This window comes from Pteropus vampyrus, unplaced genomic scaffold, assembly GCF_000151845.1.
Source record: "Pteropus vampyrus isolate Shadow unplaced genomic scaffold, Pvam_2.0 Scaffold7, whole genome shotgun sequence".
Classification (NCBI taxonomy): domain Eukaryota; kingdom Metazoa; phylum Chordata; class Mammalia; order Chiroptera; family Pteropodidae; genus Pteropus; species Pteropus vampyrus.
Window position 1 is genome coordinate 6,287,506 of NW_011888788.1, and position 22,599 is coordinate 6,310,104.

Consider the following 22,599-nt stretch of genomic DNA (forward strand, 5'->3'; position numbering starts at 1 on the left):
TCTGTGAAATTTATTCATGTTGTTGTAAGCCACCTTCTTCCTCACTGCTTTCTAGTGTTCCACTGTATGATTATACCACAATTTATAAGCTCATTCTAATGTTGACGGACATTTGGGTTGTTTCCAGTTTGGGGCTATCAGATATAATCCTGCCCTAGTGCTTGTCTTTTGGTGAACACACGTAATGATGCATTACTGTTGGGTATACACATATCTAGCAGTGAAATTGCTGGGTCAAGGGTATGTGTATATTTGACTTTAGTAGATAGTTCCAGTCTACTTTCCAAAGTAGTTATATAATTTACATTCCCATTTGGGACTGATGATTGCTCACATCATCATTCATACTTGCTATTGTCAATCTTTTTCATTATAGCCATTCTGGTGGGTGCGTAGTGGCATCTCATTGTGGCTTTATTTGCATTTTCCTAATGATTAATGAGTCTGAGCATCTTTCACATGCATTGGCCATTTGGATATTCTCTTTTGTAAAATAGCTGTTCAAGTCTCTTGTCAATTTTACCATTAGATTATCTCCTTTTTTCTTATTCATTTGATGGGGTTCTTTATAAATTCTGGATGAAAGTCCTTTCTTGAATACATGGATGTATATATTGAAATACTTTCTTGCACTTTATAATTTTCTTTCACACTCTTAAAAATGCTTTTGATGAACATGTACTTAATTTTAATTAGTCCAACTTGTATATATTTTCATTATATCTATTATTTCTGTGTCCTGTTTTTAAAGTCTTTGCTTCCACCAAGGTCATGAATATACTCTCCAAAGCTTTGATATACAATCTACCTGCAACAGATTTATGGTTCTTGCGAATGAGGTCCAAATAGGTTAAAAAAAGAGGAAGTTCAGTGGCCTTTATAGCTTTTGCTTCTAAAGAAGAGCATATCTTAGCAACTCCAAGAAAGTAAACAAAATGCAAGCAAAACTGAGCCAAAAGCTATATCTATTAAGATGTAAAGATGGTCAAGCTTCTATTGAAGGAATCTTTTAGTGAACAAATATTATCTTGTTAACCCTTATTGAAAATAAACTGAATAAAAAGGGTACTGTTGAAAAATATACTACTTATTTACAAAGAATGCAAAATACCTACTTTCTTCTGGTAACTCTTAAACATTCTTAAATTCTTAAAAAAAAAAAAATCCAAATTCTAAAATAAAACAAAGCAAAAACCCTCAACCCTCGGCTTTTTAATACATATTTAGAAAAACTTCATAGACCAGTGTTGTCCAGTAAAAATATGTGAGCCAACTACATTAATTTAAATGTCCTAGTAGCCACATTAAAAATAAAAAAATAAAAAATCAGGTGACATTAATTTTAATAATATTTTATTTAATGTAAAAGATCCAAAGTACTTTCATTTGGATATATGGCACGAGCCACATTTCAGGAGCTCAGTAGCCACATGTAGCTAGTAGCTACCATACTGGGCAACCCAGCCACAGACAGTCACATGAATACAGTGGCCTCCTTCATAAATATTATAATTTACATATCTACAGATGAACCAATTGTATGCTCCTATTACAGCCATATGTTTAAAGAATAACACAGTGGTTCTCAATACGTAGCTTCTGGACTTTTCACATAGGCATCACCTAGGGTTGTTAAAAAATGCAAATTCTTGACCCCACTGCAGACTTTCTGAATCAGCATCTCTGGGGGTAGGTCTAACAATCAGTGTTTCTGTGATTCTGATGTGTGTTCCAGAACTCTGGGAATAACAAGGTTATTTCTGTCTCATACAGTGATATGAAGTCTGTAGTACAATGTTATAAACGTACTGGCTTGTCAGAAGCAGTAAGGTGGGGGGAGGGTGTACCTCATAGTCAGGTTACCATCTCACATATTCCAAATGAGACCTCTCATGGCATGACAATAGTCTATTACTCTCTGTGAAAGGAGAAAGATTTTTTTGTTTACTGATGATTCTCAACTACCAGAGGCATCTATTAAATTTGCAGAAGCAAAACTTGGGCCCACACAGAAATAATCAGAGCAAGAAAATTGTATTATAGAGAAAAGCAAATAACTGCTTTCCCCTTATTAGCTCTGTATAAATAAAATGAATATATAAAGAAGTGCTTGAAGAACTTTTACTTTTTTAAAATATTCATTCCTTTAGCTTGGGTATATAATCTTGGGAGATCCGATTTTATTAGATTAATGTCTCCTCGGAGGGAGGGAGTTTTCCCCATGTTTGTCACTGTGCTATCCCCAGCTCATAACACAGTACCAGACACCTAGTAGGTTCTTAAATATTTGTCGAATGAACGAATGGAGGCTTGATTAATCCCTCTTTGTTTCTCAGATTTTGGTTCAGGAAGATCAGTTAAGTCAATGGATGGGGTTCCCTTATTATTTTAACACAAAATGAGCTGAATCATTCTGTCTTTGTTTCAAGTAGCATTCTCTTTCTCTCCAAAAGACATGCCACCTAAAAGTTCATATGGCGGAGATGCAGATTTTAAGGAAAGGTCTTAAAATATATTAGAATGTAAACCCGTAAGGGTAAGGATTTTGCCTGCTTTGCTGCTGGATCCCTAGTATTTAGAACATTGCCCATCATATTATAGGTGCTCAATAAATATTTGTTGAAAGAATAAATTTGTCTTAGTTTTTAACTGTATTTATTAACTGTATTTTTTAAATTAAATTTATTGGGGTGACATTGGTTAATAAAATTATATAGGTTTTAAGTACACGATTCAATAATACATCCTATGTATATTGTGTTGTGTGTTCACCATCCAAAGTCTAATCTCCTTCCGTCACCATATATTTGATCCCCTTTATCCTTATCTATCTCCTCCCACCCCCTTTCCCTCAAGTAAACACTTTAATTGTTGTCTGTGTCTATGAATTTTTGTTTGTCTTGTTGTTTGTTGCTTTTAGTTTTATATCCCGCATATGAGTTAAATCATATGATTCTCATTTTTTCTGTATGCCTTATCTCTCTTATTATCTCTGATTATCTAAAGATCAGAAGATGTGGTACATATATACAATGGAATATTACTCAGCCATATGAAAATATGGATTGCTGCCATCTGCGACAACATGGATGGATCTTGAAAGGATAAATCTTATCTTTTTAAAAATTCCTTTACAGCCTTCTTCTCTCTGCTTTCTACACATAGCCATGGAAACCCATCTATTTTTGTTTATCCAAGCTGTTCTAGTTGCCTGGAATGCCTCCCACCTACTTTCTCCAAATCTACTGAGATCTCACCAGTCTTCTCCATCCAGTGAAAGTCTTCTCCACCCAGAAAGGCTCCCCAGAAACTCAAGGTCATATGAGTCTCCATAGTCATGTCTAAGCCTCCTAACTTCTACCCCACTCAATCCAACACTTGCCAACATGATGCTTTTCATTTACTCTTTTTGCATCACTGCAATTCATAAGCTTTTTCTTGCCATATAGACTCTGGCTTTTTGAAGACTAGAACCATGGTAAACACTTAGTTTGACTGTTTTTTAAAATCTTCCCCACACTTAGCTTAGTGCTTAGAAAAATTCTGGACATAATTATGACTTAACTTGAAAGAGAAACTTTTAAACAATATTATTTGGCCCAGAATAGTCCTACTTTACTACTGTTATCCTAGCATAAATATTAACAGCTCTCTGTTTCACTCTCAAACCGGTTTTGATTTAAAAAATTACATGTTTTTCCAAGTTATGGCCAACACTGATATAATAAAACATTGGCCATAAAGCATCTCCAAGTTCTTGGCAACAGCCCATGATGTGAGACCTGTTTGACCACTGTGATGAACTGACACGTGCAATGTCTTTGCTACTTACTATATTTATTTGGACTTATAAAAGAAGAAAATAAATCAGATGGTATGGCAAGTGGGATAGATAGTTTGATCAATCTTTTCAGAACCCTAAATGTATTGCTTAAAAATCTTTCTGAGAAGAGAAGGAAAAAAAGTGGTCTAAACTCTCACCTGCATGCTATCTTACTTTGTACTTTTAAAGTCTTTTCACACGTAATTTCTTTGGATGTTTACAATCCTCATCTTAAATATGTCAAGGTGGTAGATATTGGTATTCCTGTTTTAGGAGGGGAAAAAAAACCAACTCCATGGAGTGAATGCCATTTGACCAGCCAGAAAGAAAAGCTAGAATAAAAATCAATACTTTATATTATAAACTGTACATCTCTTTTTTCTCCATTAAGATACATGTTCTTTAGTTATCCTTCCACACGTAAAATCACTCATTTTCTCTTTCCAATAAAAGTGAAAACACGAGTTGCAAAAATGAAAGAGAACTTCATCCAAGGAATGTTTGCAGACATGTCATCTGATATGCTTTCTAAGCCACAGGGATAATAATGATCATACTTTCCATGCACCTCACACTTTCCACTTTCTCAGGGTGCTTTTCATTTTCTTTCATATCAAACTTATGGAATAGGCAGACTAGGTATTTTCACTTTACTTCACTCAGTGCTTTCAGAAGTTAAGAAGTGAGCTCAAGAAGACATTGTAGCCTGGAAGGGTTGCAGCTAAAAATGACCAAAGTTACCTGACTCCCAAGTCAAATACATTTGGTTTTGCCAAATGAAAATTCGTGGAATAAAAAGCCAAATCCCCCATGAAGTTTACTGTCACCAGATTTAACTTGCCTTCAAAAAAAAAAAAAGAATTCCATAAAAATAATTAGAAGTTGACACAAAGACCATTTTCCAGATTTTCCTATCTTATGTTACAGATAACCAAGGTAAGTGCTTTATAGAGATTCTAAGTGGTTTTATGTTTTGAGTATCGTGTATAGACCTAACTGAAGCTTTCAGTTAGGAACAAAGCCTTCAGGAAGGCAGGGAAGAGCGTCAGCCATGGGCTGTGACGACACGACACCCTTCTCTGCATTCCCTATACTTCAACCAGGTCTCAGGCTCTTAAATTTCATATCATATAAGCAATAAGCTGCAATAAGCAACTACCTACACATATGTTTGGAATATACGATCTTTAGTGTATCATCAGAAGCCTTTTCAGGCCTAAGGGCTCAGCATTTGCTTCTACTTCTTCAGTTATTCCTTTGGTTTCCACAGCAGACACTCTCTCCTTGGCTTACTTTCTGCCCTAAAGAACAAATGCCAAATAAAATAGGCTGGGAGCTCTTTTAGGTTGTTCCCAATTGCTTCCTGTGGGGACCGCACTTACCCTGAGGCATGAGAAACGATCTGTATGGTAACACAAATTTTTAGTAGCAGAGAAACAGACTTAGGTGTTTATTTTCCTCCCCTAGGTCTATTCCTTAAGGAACTTTAAAGAAATGTTAAATTTGTGAGTAAAGGGAGAAGGGTTCCTCTATTTTTTTTAAATGTGATTAGGATGCTGGAGGGAAAGGTATGGGACCAGTCAGTGCACACAGTAATGCTCCCCAAAGTGCCACTCTTTCAAGTTTGGTAGGTTTTATAGAAAACTCTAAATTTCTATGATGGCTAAAAGAACTTCTATTTTATATGGGCAGAATCTGGAAGACTTGGAAAAACTGGACTATCATGCCACATGGGGAAGCCGAATGCCTTCATCTCTATACACGTATATTTGCCACGGAGAGGAATGGGAAAAAAATAAACTTTGAGAACCCAGTGCTCTCACACCTGTGGCAAACAGGGATCCTTGAAAACCTCCTTCATATTACTCAGAGGTCATCCCTGAGCTGCAGAAGTGGAACATTAACTCACTGTACCAACAACTGCTGTCCATTTAGTTACCTGTTTATTGCACATAGAATGCACAAATCTCAACTGTTTACAACTATAAATCCACCTCCTGGCTCATGAGACAGATCATTACCAGCACCCTGGAAGGCTCCTGTGTACCCTCTAGAGTTATATCACCATAAACTTGTTTTTGAGTTCTCTCACCATAGATTAGTTTTGCCTATTCTTGGATTCCATATAAATGGAATCACACATATGTACTATTTTCTCGTGTCAGGTTTCTCTTGCTCAACATAACGTTTGTGCGATTCACCCATGTTGTTATATCAATTGTGCATTCTTTTTATTGTTGCACGGTATTTCATTGAATAAGTAAACTGAGATTTATTTATCATTCTTCTGTGATGAATAGATCTGTTATGCACTAATTTTTCTTGGATATAAACAGGGGGGCTATTGCTGGGTCACAGTGTAGCTCTGTTGAGATTCTGAGTTGTTTCCATGTTACACACACACAGAATCATTGCTATGTGTGTAGCTTTAGTTGATATGGTATCTACTAGGCTTTTAAGTTTTAGGCTTTTAAGTTTTACTAGGAAAGAAAAAACTAGCAAATGAAAGCAAAAATAAATAAGACATAAAAGTTATTTTCTTTGACACAAAATCAAATTGCCATGCAGATAGGATTTACTCATCAATCTCAAGCTACAAGCTGTTTATTTGAACTTGTCTGCAGGCTAGATTCAATTTGCAGGTTGCCTACAAATGTTTTGATTCCCTACACAATCAGGTTCTTTGTTTGCATATTTTTTCTGTTTTTAATAAATCAATGTTTAAAAATTGGCAGATTTAATATCGGAAAACTCCAGTTTTCAAGATTCTCTTAAAAAAATTAGAACATCTAGTAGATCTGAGCCACATTCTCACAGAGCAAAAACAGACTGGAGTTAAGTAGGAGCCACTGCATTTAAGGCACAGCGTCCCCTGTTTGCATAGTTCCAGCAACAATTACTGTTTCTTACACTGCCTGGTCTCTGTGGGCATGAGAATCCTGCTCTACCCTATGACTTGTCAGGCAAGTTCATTCATATTTCTCTCACTGAGAATACGGATATTTGGCAATTCCAAAGATGAGAGTATTCTGGATAGTTAAGAAGTTGTCCTTTTATATTGCAAACTATAAAATGCGTGGAGATCTTCCTAAAAAGTACTGTATATGAGCCTGTTTCCAAGAAATGGCTGAAATAAGAGGAAAAGCTCAGTTTCTGTTGAATTTCTGTTAAATGTATATAAGGGAATACATGGAGAGGAGAGCCAGCTGAGTTTGCTTCTTCCGACTAGAGTAACTTCACTCAGGATACATGCCCACAGGCCCAGTCTTCTGATCAAATCTATTAACCATGTAAGCAGGATACTGGGCAATGAGGAAAACAGCCCCTCTGATCTGTTCGATTAAATACTTCCTGGACCAAACACAATTCTAGTATGACTGGGGCACTGGGCAGTTGCTAACTGCATTTAGTAATTTCCATGGTGCCAAAGATGTGAGCAGGAAGCCAAAGTTACTTCACTTTGGTAGTATGCAGTCTAGATAATCTGAAGTTTCCCTACGCTAAAATACAAATATATCGTGGATACATTTTTTTAAATGATAAATCTGGCTCACTAGATAGTAAAGGAAATATTTGAGCACCTCCTGCTCCACCAAAATAAATGATGAGGAAATGAAAGTGGAGAACCCATATAGAGTAAACTAATGAAAACGACAGGATAGACCTAAGGGAACCAGACAATAACACTGATATGGAGATCGAGCCTTAAGCCCTTGGCAAAGCAAGCAGGGCAGTGAAATCTGAGAGAACCTAGAATGGAACTTTGAAAGAGGGTGGAAGTTATTCCTGACTCTCACAGGAAGCAAAGCAATATGCTCCATAGGAAACATCCCCAATACAGGCCCTAAGGAGATAGACAGATAGACAGACAGACAGACAGACAGACAGAGACACACACACACACACACACACACACACACACTTACATACATACTTACACTTACAATACAAGGAGAAATACCACCAAGAGTAAAAGTTGACGAAATAATGAACTGAATTTATCTGCTACTCATAATACATCATGTATTATAATTAGGAGAAAAATATAAATTAACAATATATAAAATGTAAAAATAATTTAAAATGGAATAAAGAGCATAAGATGACCATCTTAATTCCTTAATGCTATCTGTGAGCTGATTTAGATATGGAAATTTGGTAAGAGACCATAATATTCCAAGGTTCATATTCTCTTGAATTTTGGTTTTTTTTTTCCTGATCATCCAAATTGTGCAGCATCCGGTGAGCTGCTCAATTATTTTGTCACAAAGATTCCCAGGCTCTCTCAGAAACTGTCAGATCCCTGTAGTTCAAGGCACCCTGACTGGCACTTTAATTTTGCTACCTATTGTGGTAGTTAAGTCCACTTTGCCATTCATAGCAAGTGCTACCACTCAGTTTCTGTCATCCTGAGTCCTGTCACCCAAACGATACTAGGAAGCTCAACTCCTAGACAGCTTCTCCAAACATCAACCAAACTCACAGGTGATAGCATTTAGAGAGCTTTTCAAAGATGCTGGCATCCTTCTCCAGAGAAGACACCTTATTGTCTTTGGGAATGGAGTGTTCTCTGGGCCTTCTTAGGAACATGCTGAAGTGACAGGTTCTTGGACTGTACCTGAAACAATATTAGCATCCATTCTAACAACCCTCTTCCCTGAACTACCTGACCCTTTATCAAGACTGTGTCAAAGAAGGTGTAGAGTTTTCTTTTAGTTTCCTATAAGCCATACAGGCTTGAAAGAATAGTTCTAAAAAACTGTCAGGGTCAGCTTCAAGTGTCCTTGACAAATAATTGGCTCTTGAGTTATGAGTTAATGCCCCTATATCAACGAATCATCTCTGATCCAGCTTTAGTATATTTCATCCTCCTCCCTATACATTCCAAGTCCACTCCCACATAGGTCTCTTTGGTTTTGATGGCACATATTAGGTAGGCACTTCGATTTTTCAGTAGGGAAGCTATTTCTTCCAGGATAAGGGCTGATACTTCTTTTACTGAGAATATACTCTACTTATCACCTTGGAGCAATGAGGAGTAGCAAAAAAGATCTTAAGCAGAATGAGAATCATCTTATGAGGTACCTGCTTCAGGTGAGATCCTTGTACAGCCATTAGGTGTGGGAAGCTGTACTTCAGTTGAGAGAGAAGGGATTGCTCCTGTCTTCCAAGATGATTTGGGAGGATTTAGGAGTTCAAGGTTCTTAATCTCATCCACCCCAGTGAACTCAACCTAGCTCTCGCATCCTTGTCAGGGCCCTGAGTTTGAAATAGGAGACCTTACAAAGCTGTATAGTCATCTGTGCAGCTCTGCCGACCTTAAAGTCAAATCCTGGGCCTGGATATCATAACAGTCTGCCTTGCAATGACCAGTGGTAAGTCTCCTTTAAAGTTATCATAGAGTATGGTGAGGGATGGAAACTAGACTTTTGGTGGTGAGCATGATCTAGTATATACAAATGTCGAATTATAATATTATTCACCTGAAACTTATGTAATGTTGTAAACCAGTGTCACCTCAATTAAAAAATAAATAAAAAACTGCCATAGACACCCTCTGGTTTTCAGAGCATGCCTTAAGTTGGCAATTAACTACCCTCAGGTCAAAAATACCCTACTCAAAAATCCATACAATCATCATTGCCCTAATATTCATTGTGTGCTGTAGCTACTAGATATCTCAACATTTGACCCTCCTCCACTTGTCTTAACCCAATTTACTACAGGTAAAAGCTTAAATAATTGTGATGCTGCTGCATGCTCAGGTTTATTTTCATTCCAATTTACTACCAAAAAATATGGTCACTATGCTTTCAGAGAGGTTAGTAAAACAGCTCCAAAATCCACAAGGCATCCTTTTTACAACCACTTGTTTTAGCTCAGTTTCCCTAGAAAACTGACCTGGAGACAAACATTAAGTGCTAATGCTTTAATTGGAATATACGATCTCAAGGTAGGAAAGAGAAGAGAAAGGAAAAGAGGCAGGAAAGGGTAGGAAGCAAGGCAAGGTGATATGTTACTGTCCTGGCCACTGCGTTTACCATAAACCATGAAGAAACACAGCCAGTGGCCCAGCAAATCCATCTGCTAAATGACATGAGACACCTCTAAACATGCTGTACAGGGACATATGCCTTGGAATAGGCCATCAGAGAGAACAATGGAGAGGGAATGCATCTGCTTTACTTCCTTCTCTCTCCCATAGGAACAAGCTGCTAAGGATCTGGGTCAGCAGTTCTCAGCCAGGTACAATTTTATACCCCCACGGAGACATTGACAAGAGATATTTTTATGCCACAAAACCTTTTTTGTTGTCACAACTAGAAGAGTTATCGGCATCTCGTGGGTAGAGGCTAATGATAATGCTAACCATACTATAATGCACAGGACCGTCCCCCACAACAAGAATTATTTGGTCCAAAATGTCATTTAGTGCTACTATTGACAAACCCTATGCTGGGTGCTGGTGAAACCAAGAGAATACAAAGAGGTGCATAAGATGTGCCTGACAAAACAACCCAACAGAAAAATGACAAAAGATATGGAAGACATTTCACAGATGAGAAAACATAAATGGAGAACAAAACATGAAAACATACTGAACCTCATTAGTAACCAAGGAACTCAAATCACAGTAAGATACCATTTCACGCTCCATTGGGTGGCAAAAATTAAGATATTGAGAACATCAAGCACAGGGAGAATGGCTCTCAAGGGGAATTCTCATTGACTGTTGGTTGGGAGTGTAAATTGCTACCATCTCTTTGGGAACGAGTTTAGTATGATGTTACGAAGTTGAACACATACTTATTTAAGGTGGGCGCTCATACCAGTTGGCCAGAGACTGTCCTAGTTTTAGTGATGAAAATCCCAAATCCTGGAAATCCCCTCAGTTCGAGGCAAACTAGGATGATTGGTCACCTATCTATCTTATATCCTTCAATCTACTCCTAAGCCCTGAAAAATTCTTTACATGCACCAGGAGTTATATAAAAAAAATGATCACAGTATCATTTTCATAATAGCAGAAAATGGAAACAACAGAGATGTCAATCCACAGGAGAATCAATAAATATATTTTCACAGTGTAATATTATTTAGTTGCGAAAATGAACTACAGCTACATGTAAAACCACAGGTGAATCTTAGACATCTAAATGTTCAGTGAGATGAGCAGATGTGTAGACTATATGAGTATGAGATCATTACTATAAAGCTCAAATGGAAGCAATGAGTGATAAATATTGCATAGGGACATATTCACATTTGGTCCTTTTTTAAAGTAAGGAATTGACACAAACTTAGGATAGTGGTTCCCTCTGGAAGGGAGGTGGGGAAATGGAATGGAGAGGCGCCCTGCTCCCCAAAGAAAAATTAAATAACTAATCAATTATTAGGTTCCCAGAGAGTGCTTACTGTATTTTGTATCTTTGCCATCAGCTTTGACTGTTATTTATTTACCTTTAGCTACGTTATTTTCTCTTTATTTCACCTCTTTGAGAAATGTCACCTTTATCTCACTTTTCAGAAATAGGGAGCAAAAAATCACCAACATACTTGGGAAAGAAGAATGAATGTAATACACACCCCAGGCCAACAAGGGTGGGTATTTTGGCCCGGGTTCTCCATTCACGGGTCTTGCCAGCATTTATTTCCACAGTCAGGTTCCCATTCTGCCTCCAAGGAGCTGGAGATGCTAATGTCAGCCTGTTAAGCCTCACACTGAAATTTGCTGCACCTGGTGACTTGGGAGAGCTCCACACTTAAAACATGGGCCCAGAGGAACAATAAAAGTCACTTAGGAAAACTGTAGAATAAGGCTTCTATTTAATGTACACAATTCAGTCTTTGAATGAAGAAACTCGTAAACTGAAAATTACCATTTCACACACATACACACACACACACATATATCCCACCAGAAACACATGTGCACAGATCTCAATATAAATATGTCCCTAATGTCAATGGGACACAACTGTCTCATAGAAACATGTTCCAGAAACTTGACTTTATGAGAATCCAGAGCCTTGGAATTTGAGATCATAATCCGAAAATCCTTGATTAGCTTCCACAAAGACCCACTCATCATGCTTATTAGCATGGTTATGGAAGGTGCATCACAGAAAGAAATTCTATCACATAATCTGCACTGTTGCATCAACTTCCTAAAGCCACCGACACAGTCACAGGCTGAGAAGCTTTTGCATTTAGGCCCGCTCTCAACCTCACATTTCTCTCCAAGCACCCACCAAGGTATTTCCTTCCTCTCTCCCTCCCTCCTTTCCTTCTTTGAAATAAATACATATCCTACAAAGTGTTTCATAAGAGAAAAATCTTATAATTTTGTTAACCATATTGCTACAGCAATCTGTCCACCCAACCATCCATCCATTCATTGACCTTTGTTCATCTTCCCATTTGCTTATTTGCTTCCCATAAACACCATTTTGCCTGCAAGTTAGCTTTTCTTTTCATGAATTCTGGTATATTTTATATATTTCTAGGCTTTAATCTTGTTTGTTCTCTCTCACAATGCCTCTTTTCTTTCCCTTGCCACCATATGCCTTCATTCCCAAGCCACCAGACCGCATTATGGGGCATCACGTTTGTGTCTTTGAGCACATACTATCCTCCTTGGCTTTTACTGGCTTCCTATTCTATCTGGCTAGGGAATACCTCGTCACCTATAAACTTTAATCTAGATGTTTCTATTCTTGGTAGATTGCAATCTAGATCTTCTCTTCCTTGCGTCAATACCTTTTTGAAAGGTGACCTTGAACATCCTCTTATCAAGAGGTACAGAGTCTATTTTCATATAGCCTTGTGAGCTTCTTTGGCATATACAATGCAGCAGAAGTGACTGTTCTGAGCCTAGGCCTCAAGAAGCCTTGCACACTGCCATTCACTCTCTTAAACCCTCCTCTGCCACCATGTAAATAAGCCCAGGCTAGTCTGCTGGAGAACTGATTTAACCCAACTTCGTCCAATCCATTACCACACATGTGAGTGAAGCTGTTTTAGACTATCTAGCCCAGAGGTCCCCAACCTTTCTGGCACCAGGGACTGGTGCTCTTATGAGAATCTAATGCCCGATGATCTGAGGTGGAGCTGAGGCAGTGATGCTAGCGCTGGCGAGCGGCTGCAAATACAGATGAAGCTTCACTTGTTAGCTTACTGCTCACCTCCTATTGTACGGCCCGGTTCCTAATAGGTCACAGACCGGTACTAGTCTTTGGCTGAGGGGTTGGGGACCCCTGATCAAGCCCTCAGCCAAGCTGACAACTGACTGCAGATTCATCAGTGAACCCAACTAAGATCAGCCAAACCTGGCCCAGATCAGAACTCAACTAACCACAGACTCATGAGCACTAGTATTTGCTTATTGTTTTAAGCCACTGAGTTATGACATTAATTTGTTATGCAGCGACAACTGATACTCTTTCTTGATTCTATTTTATATCCACAAATACTTCTATTATAACCCTTACATCGTTACATGTTTTCCTGTCTTTCTCTTCCTCAAATGTGTGAACTCCTTGAGCACAGAGTCAACTTTTGTTTTGTATCCCAAAATCTAAATAGCACCTGGAAACTCTTCAATAAATGACTGTCAGAAAAATAGCAATGATTAATTAGTTAATTAAGGATTACAATGATGCCCAAGGGCTGCCCCGAGACCAAGGTGTCATACATGCATTCATGATTAGAAGACAAAGTGCATCCTGTGTGATGGAGGAAGGACCCTGGGAGCTGTACCTGTAAGTCTCAGTCTTCTCTGATGCTTGCTGGGCTGGCTTTCTCCTGCCGCATCTTAGTCTTTATCCTTTGCCTTTATTATAGCTTTACATGTTTTTCAATTACCTGACACTGTATAATTGCTGTACTGAGGCTGTTTTCTAACAACCAAACCCTTTGATAGGAATCTGGGGTAGAAGAAGGTTGTTACAGCACCCAAATTTAGAACCATTTCAGAAAGTTATGAGTATTGGAAAGCAGGGCTCTGTACTTTGCTGAGCTCTTAAAATGCTGTTTGGCTGAGTTACCACAAAAATTTATCTGAACACAGATTTAGAGGTTGGTCCATGTTCCAACAGTGGCCACTGGCGTCGTGCAGGCTTGGCCAAGGTCACTGCATAATTTCTTACCCTCTCGCCCTTTCTTACCCCTTCTCTTCCACAATGGTCACATACTCTAACATATGAAGCTCTCACTGTGGAAGGTGTTTCTTTCTCTGACTTCTCTGGCAAATGTTGCTTAAACCCACATAGTCTTGTCTTTTCAAAACAATTTTAAGTAGTATTTTAGTTTGTCCTTCAGTGTTTCACCTAGGAATAACCCAGTATGAAAGTTTTAGCTTTGAAGTCATGCTTGAATGACCTAAGCCACCAGTCTTTAAAAAACTTACAGGTTTCTTATTGGGAAGGGTACCCCCTTCACACAGTCTACCTCTCATGCGTGGTCTGAGTAACAATATTCTCAGAAGTCACAGACCATGCAGAGAGGAGGAGAGGAGTAGCAGAAGCTTCTGGAAGGCTCCAGTCACCAAGTGTTATAAGATCACCTGCCTAGAACATGAGATTTCGGAGCAGAATTTTACTTCTTTTCACAGTTTGACATTGACCTTCTCTAAGTTTCAAAAGCAGGCCACACACATATATATCACAAGCTGTTCTTTTAAACAGTGAAATAAATAACCATTTGAGTGTTGCATATTAAACCACAAATGAACATCATACCTTTCATATGAAAATGAGAATTATGTTGGTCATCTAGTTTAATCTAGCTGAAGCAGATGCAAAATATATTTTAAATCCATCTATCCCTAATGCCATGTCCCTAGGCCAACTCCATCATTTCTTACCTGGATGACAGCATCCTGTTTCTCACTATTACAGAGCCCCTACCTTATAGCCAAGTAAAGCAGAACAGTTCTTTAAAGAAATGTAATATAAACTCACACCTCTACCAATAACTCTCCAACAGCTTCTGGAATAAAATCAACAAACTTTTTCATGTCTACAAAGCTCTCCAACTTCATCTCCTAACTCATGCTTCTCTAAATCCTCTCTCAAAGCAATACAGGTCTGCTTTCTGAGCCCTGAACATGTCCGCCCAGATCCTGGTTCATGACACATAAAATGTCCTGTCTTTAAACCTTTACTCAACTGGCTCTTTTTCATCGTTCAACTCTCAGCTCAAAATTCTCTGAGTGGTCTGTTCTGACACTCAGACTGAAGTAGCCCCTCAATCGCCTCTATCTCCTTACCAGTTTACCATGTTCATAAACTTTATTAATGATTACATTTATTTATAATTTTTGTACTTATTTATGTACTTATCTCTTCCCACTAGAACGTCAACTCCTTCCAGGCCACACACTCTTGCCTTTTTTGTTCACTGTCATGTCCCTAGTGCCTAGGACAATTCGCAGGCATGAAGAAGTCACCCAATAAATATTTGTTGAATAAACAGAAGTGCTTTCCTGCTCTTTTACTACTGCATACTTTTTCTTTTTTTATTGAGATATAATTGACATATAACACTATATTAGTTTCAGGTGTATGATTTGATATTTGTATGTCTTGTGAAATGATCACAATAAGTCTAGTTAACATCCCTCACCATACATAGTTACGACTCTTTTTTTTCTTGTGATGACACCTTTTAAGATCTACTCTCTTAGTAACTTTGAAATATGTAATACAGTATTTTTAACTTTAGTCACCACACTGTACATTACATCCCCAGGACAAATTTATTTTATATCTAGAAGTTTGTACCTTTGACCACCTTCACCCATTTTGCACCCCGTCCCCCTAAACCCCGCCTCTGACAACTACCAATCTGTTCTATTAGAGTTGTTGTTATTATGATTATTATATTATTATTATTACTATTATTTTAGATTCCGCATTTAAGTGAGATCATAGAGTATTTTTCTTTTGTCTGATTTATTTCACTTACCATAATGCCCTCAAGGTCCATCCACATTGTCACAAACAGCAAGATGTCTTTCTTTTCTATGGCTGAATAATTTTCCATTGCGTATATACATGTGCGTAATTCAAAACAAAATTTAAAAGGGCAAAATCACAACAATTTATTCCCCTACCTTTTTTCGATGGCTGTGGATGAATCAGACTCCTGAGGAGTGTGGCTATTTCTGCTCTGCAACTTTTCGTTGGAGTTCTTCGGCGTTCTTCATTTTTCTTCAGTGTTCATTTTGGCAAGAGGTGGAAGCATTTTGCCACAGTGTATTTCTGTAACAACATGGTACCAACATGAGTCAGAACCACACCAACATTATGCTCTGTTTAAAAATAAACATATAACCTCTTTTACTTCATATTTTCCTACATGCTGTACATCCTTTCTTTACTGTTTCTATTATTTCCTCAGGCATGCAGCTACTGATCCAGGCAGTGCGAGACGCCCCCTAGTACCTTGCCTGCATCTGTCACAGCACTTTCTCTAATAATTCCACTGTGAGTCCATCTCTCCAACAGATGGTAAGCCCAATGGGGACAGGAACTGTGCATTTGGTCCCCGAATCTCTGGGGCCTACCCCACTAATTTGTAATTGCACATGTTTAATACAGTCGATTCTCATTATTTACAGTAGTTATGTTCTATAAAGTTGCCAAGAATAATGAATTAAGGAATGCCAAACCATTGCTCCTAGGGGAAATACATAATAAGGTTTCTGCTAGTCTGACCCCAACATTTTCATCAACAATAGTTTTACAGTTTTATGTATGTTTCTGTATAAAGACACCTTATTTAATATATATTGTTGATTCATTAACATTCAACTCACAGCCAACAGCACTGTAACTCATACCTGAATGAAGCTTATCTCAGACATATATTTTCTTTATAAGGCACATCACACCCTTCTTGCACTTAGGAACACTACATAGCATTTCATCACTATGCTGTGTGGCCATTTCAAAAAGTAAAATCACCAGAAATGAAAAAAAAAATGAAAAAATGAATTTGTAAATATAAAATCCATAAATAATAAGGACTGATGATATTCACATGGTTGATTCAAAGTTATATGTAGATATATGTTCCTAACTTTATGCTTTAGAACAGTACTGCTATTTAGATGAGTAAATAATAAATACTCCGAATAGGGTAGAAAGACACTAAATTCCGATTTCATATGCTTCATGAAAGATACAGGAACTGAAAGCAGTTATTCTCGCCTAACCTAATAAAAAGACAAATTCCAGATCCCAGTTCTTTTCTTCCTCCTGATATTAATCATCACTCATCCAATTTTCAGACAAGTGCAAAGAAAACTTCCTGAAAATAATTATAGGTTGATAGTCCACCTTATTCACTATGAGACAACCCAAACTGCTTCTAGAAGACGGCTCCATTTTTCTCCTTGGATAATAAGAATACCTGCTTTTATTTTATTACATGTATCAGTTAACTGTAGGCACGATGTATACACTTAGCAGACTTCTATTTTCTGTAAAAATGCCAGTACTCTGTGACATAAAAAATGAAGGTTTCACACTTTAAGTATCTACTTTCTATTGCATTTAAAAATGTTTTCAATGCTGTTGCAAAGATTTTCCGATTAAGTTTACCTCCCAATATTTTAAATTGGTTAAATTCAACCTTGATTTATTTGCAGTTCATGGAAAGTAACTTGGTAAAATCATCTCCTTGAAGCATGCCCTATGTGTTAAATTATCATTGCTAAGATCAGTAGGACTTGCTAAACAGCAATGTTTTGCATAGGTAACGAGAAATCCTAGAAGAATGGTTCTGAAAGCTCAGTTCTTATGTGCTCTTTAAATTTTTATTTTTTATTTTTCAATAGAATTGACATTCAATATTTTATATTAGTTTCAGATGTACAACATAGTGGTTAGACAGTTATAATTGATGAAATGATCCCTCTGTTCCTATGTACTTTTAATTTAGTTCGAAATTGGTTGCCAGATAAGAGGGGGGTTGGGAGGCCAGGTGAAAAAGATGAAGGGATTAAAAGTACAAATTGGCAGTTACAAATAGTCACAGGGATGTAAAGAATAGCTTAGGGAATATAGTCAATAATATTGTAATAACTGTAAGGTATCAGGTGGGTACTAGACATGTTGGGGGGATCACTTTGTAAGTTATAGAAATGGCTAACCATTATGATATACACTGAAATTAACATAGCATTAAACAACTGTACTTGAATAAAATTTTTTTAATTTAGTTCAAAATCAGCTAAAATATAAGTAGACATAATTTCCTTTGAAAGTCCTGTGATATTCTCTTCATATATTTCAGAGTATCAGAAGATAAGTCATCTTATCAGGAAATACGATTTCAAGACGGATAAAACCATATGGTCTACTGCATAACAATAACATATATGTTACAAAAGTAATACCTTGACCCAGAAAAATAAAATGAAATAAAGTATCGTATTTTTATACTTTATTAATAGCATTACATTACACTTTATATATAATTAACGAATACTTGCTTTAAGCTTATTTTGTAAGAATCAGAATTACTTTTAATTTTCTAATTATTCTGCTATTTAAACAACCAAATTAATAAAAAAAAACCAGACGCCCTAAACTTACTTTAATACGTGCTTAGATAATCGCTAAAACTCTCCTTTCAAATTTCTTTCTCTTTAAACATACCACTAGGAAATCATTATCTGTCTATCTCTGATAAAGCCATATTGCCATTACTGACTTTAAAAAAGCAGTCTGAGTGTTCAGGAAACTATGTTCAGATAACAGTTATATCATTCTGAATCTATTGATAATGTATATCGTAATATGAGTTGCTGATGCCAATTAAATTTAATATTTAATATTAATTTAATACAATTTAATATTTAATATTTCTAACCTTCAAGAAGAAGGGGTTGGCTTTGAAATCCACAGACATGGCTCCACCTTGTACTAGCTGCAAGGTTTGGGGCAATTAATTATTCCCTGAGTATATTTACTCATCTGAAAAATAGAGATGGACACTGTTTTCTAAAACATAGTGTGGTCTTTAGGATAAAGAGATAATGGCCTATGTAAAGTTCCTGGCCAATAATGAATAGTATAAAATGTTAGCTCTTGTTTTTATTAATTACAAAACCAACACAAGTAGCATTTTAGATAACTGAATTTCACTCTTAAAACCTAAAAACAGTGACTTGTGCCTATGAATAATTTGAAAAAAAAAGTCATAGTTCACCCACATTTCACTTATCAGCAAAATAAGCATCTCTATGACTGAGATGTGTTTGTGTGTGTGTGTGTGTGTGTGTGTGTGTGTGTGTGTGTGTTATAAAAATAGGCATATACCTATCACAGAAGCATAAGTTTTTATTACATAAGCCTATGCCATTTGGCACATTTCATTTCCATAGATTCCATTTCTCTGGTAAATTGGCCCCTTAATATTGGGCATCTTGACCATCAGGTCAAACAAAAAAACAAAAACTTCATCACAAATGGCAGCTGAGTCTGAGATATGGATATATTATTAGACTCAATAGCAAATTACTAAAACAAAATTCTAAGATTCCATTTTATGCAGAACAGAACAAAGATTCACCATCAAATACATTAGTACAAACAATTCTAGTCCCTGAACACATTTTTTTTTTTTCTCCACACATTCAAGGATAAATATCCTATGCAGAAACATTTTAATGTGCTTTAGATCCAGGATGAAACACCAAGTCAGTCCTGCAATCTTAAAATATTTGTTGGATTATTCACCCTTTTATCCACTTCCCCTTGTACTCAGAGATGCAAATTTTTTGTTAGGTTTAATGTGTGGTTTGTGCTATTATGTTAGAAAAATAGGAATTTTTTAAAAATCTCTCTTTCTCAAAGAGAATTGGCAATAACCTTGGCCTCATTAATATTGAGTCCTGGCCAAATGAACTTCAATGGGTTATGAAATCATGAAAGATGCTAAATCTCATCAGGTCAAAATCTTCCAACAACTCTGAGACACGGGGGTCAGAAGAGGAAAAAATATGGATTGTATATAGAAAACCTAACACACAATTTAGTTTTTAACCTTTTTATTATTTTTACTAAAATGGAACCATTCCAAAAAATTAATATATATCATTCTTGAAAATACATCTTCAGTACCGTTCCATTTTATAATAGCTTTCTCTTTGTGTATATTTTATAATATGGATAATTCTATACCTTCAGCCAGATGCTGTTCTCCTCATCTAATAGGAAAACTCTAGATACGCAAAGGGTTTCATTAACTAGGTTTGACAGTGTAAAAGCAAAGCAGAAAACAAGCTGGCAGACAGTTTAATACAAACCTCCTCTGAGGAATTGAAAACAACATCACATTTGTTTCCTGCTACTCACCTGCCCCTCTGTGATCTCTGTATATAATAAAATATTTATAGCCAAAGCTCAGCATCTCTCTTTCCCCACTGTTGGAATAAGGTGTGTTCTGCTTCCATGGGAGAAAGTAACATAATAGAAACACTGAAACTTTGAATAAATAATTTTGAAGAAGTAGAAAACCTAATCTGCTCAAAAATGGATTTTCTTTCATTTAAAGCAAGATAACTGTGACATATGGGACTGCATTTTTGCAGTAATTATTTATGCACTTGTCAACTGCTCTGAATCCTCTCTAGGGAAACTTCCCAGGAAACTACAGAAATACTTGCAGGCTTTGGATTTCCTCAAATATGCGTTGAGCACTATTTTATTTTTCTTTTCAGGTAATAATGATTTAAAAAAACAATCTCACCTTTTCCTATAGGAAAATATCCTGTTTGAATGTCTGGCTTCTATGAGACATTTCCCCTCAGACAATGGAAGGATCGAGCTTTTCAGGGTGGTGAATCTAGGTAATGCTCTCATGCTAATGCTCTTTTCATTTGGAAGAGCAGTTTATAATGTATTGGCTTTTATTTTAGGAGTAACTATTCTTTATGCTAAAAAACCAAGCATCAATTAAATGTGGATATACTGGTTTTCTGGTTGAATAGAAAAAGCACTTAAAGTTTTTATTTGCTAGCTGTCCAGGTTCTAGCCACATGGGCATGTGCTCGCTTTCTGAACTTGACCGACTAAACTAGTCTGTATCCAAGCTTCCTCATCTTGAACCCAAGGTAATGACAGCACGTACTCACATGATAGCACATACCCACACAATTTTCAGAGGATTAAATTAGATAATATGTGCTTAAGAACTTTAGATACTCTGAATCACTCACTATACAACATTAGGATTAGAAAAACTACTTTAATTCCTAAGTGTTTGAGTTATATAGAAATTAACTTAATCTGATACAGAAAACAGTAAACAATAACAGCTAAAAGCCTGGGGATAATGTCTCTGGAACATGAGGATTCTCTAATCTCCACTCCAATGGATTGGCACCTGTCCAAGCTGATCCTGCTGAGCTTAGATTTCCAAAGACAGATGACAAGATGAAGGAATGGTAGGGAGATAAGGGGGGAAAGAAAAACATGGCGGGGAGAGAAAGGGCTACCACATAATTATTTATACATTTATTAAGTTCACGACTCTGCAGGAGGCTACCACAGAGTCCATTCTTATAAGCACACCCCTCTTTAAAGCAAGGGTTCTTAACTGGGGGTCTGAACTTCAAGTCCCTGGGCTCATAGAGTTTATAGGTTCATAAGTTGAATGTAATGGGAAAGAAATTACATATTTAATTTTATTAACCTTTAGCACACCACATTACAATTGCTGCAGACACCTTGAAATATTATTTGCATTCATCACTACTTTGAATACACTTCAGTTATTAGACATGCCGTTAGATCTTATTATTTTTAAAAATCAAGAAACATATCACCATAACAAATTTATTTGATGTTTTGATAACTCTGTGTCAACTTAATTACTTTTCTTTAAAATCCTAGATATTTTATTCAACACATTGCCACTGTGATAACCCAGCAATTCACTCCTAGGTATGTACCTAAAGGAACTGAAATAAAGACTCAAATCCAAGTGCAGGAATGTTCATAGAAGCATTATTCACAATAGCCCCCAAATGAAAATAACCCAAATGTCTATCAACAGATGAATGGATACATTAAATGTGGTACATCCATACAACAGAATATTGTTCAGGCATAAAAAGGAATGAAGTACTGATACATGCTACAATGTGGATGAACCTCAAAAACACTATGCTTAATAAAAGAAGCCAGGCACAAAAAAAGTCACATATTGTATGATTCTACTTATGTGACATATCCAGAATGGCTAAATTCATAGAAAGGGAAAGCAGACTGGTGGTTACCAGGGCCTCCAGCAACAAGAGAATGTGGAGAATTCCTTAATGGGTGCAGGGTTTTATTTTGGAATGACAGAAATGTTTTGGAACTAGACAGAGGTGGTGGTTGCATAACTTTACAAAAGTACTAAAGTTCTCTTGAAAATGGTTAATTTTATGTCATGTGAATTTCATTTCAATAAATAAACAAAACAAAGTGCTATGTTAAAAATTGGTTCCTGACCTTTCTGAGACTGCCAAAAAAGTCCATGGCACAGCAAAAGGTTAAAATTCCCAACTTAAAGTTTTCCACAATAACACAACCTCCTCTTCCTTTGGCCACTTGAAGGAGTTGGGCTTATTCAACAGTTATCCAAATTTTCCTAGCATGCCAGAACACCTCTCTGAGATTATAGTCAGAAGGCAACAAGAATGTAACTAATGAGCACTAAGCTTGCTGTTAAAACAATTTGTTTTTGTCTATATATTCTAAAGTACACTTAGAGATACA

General features: G+C 36.7%; 1 protein-coding gene across 1 annotated transcript in view; it reads right to left on the reverse strand.

Moving 5' to 3' along the window:
* The window catches only part of PAK5 (p21 (RAC1) activated kinase 5), a 274,162-nt gene that overhangs the window by 143,817 nt on the left and 107,746 nt on the right, over positions 1–22,599 (reverse strand). The window contains exon 3 of the mRNA XM_023536739.1: positions 15,939–16,086. The gene's annotated coding sequence lies outside the window, so the exon portion shown is untranslated. The remainder of the gene's footprint in view (positions 1–15,938; positions 16,087–22,599) is intronic.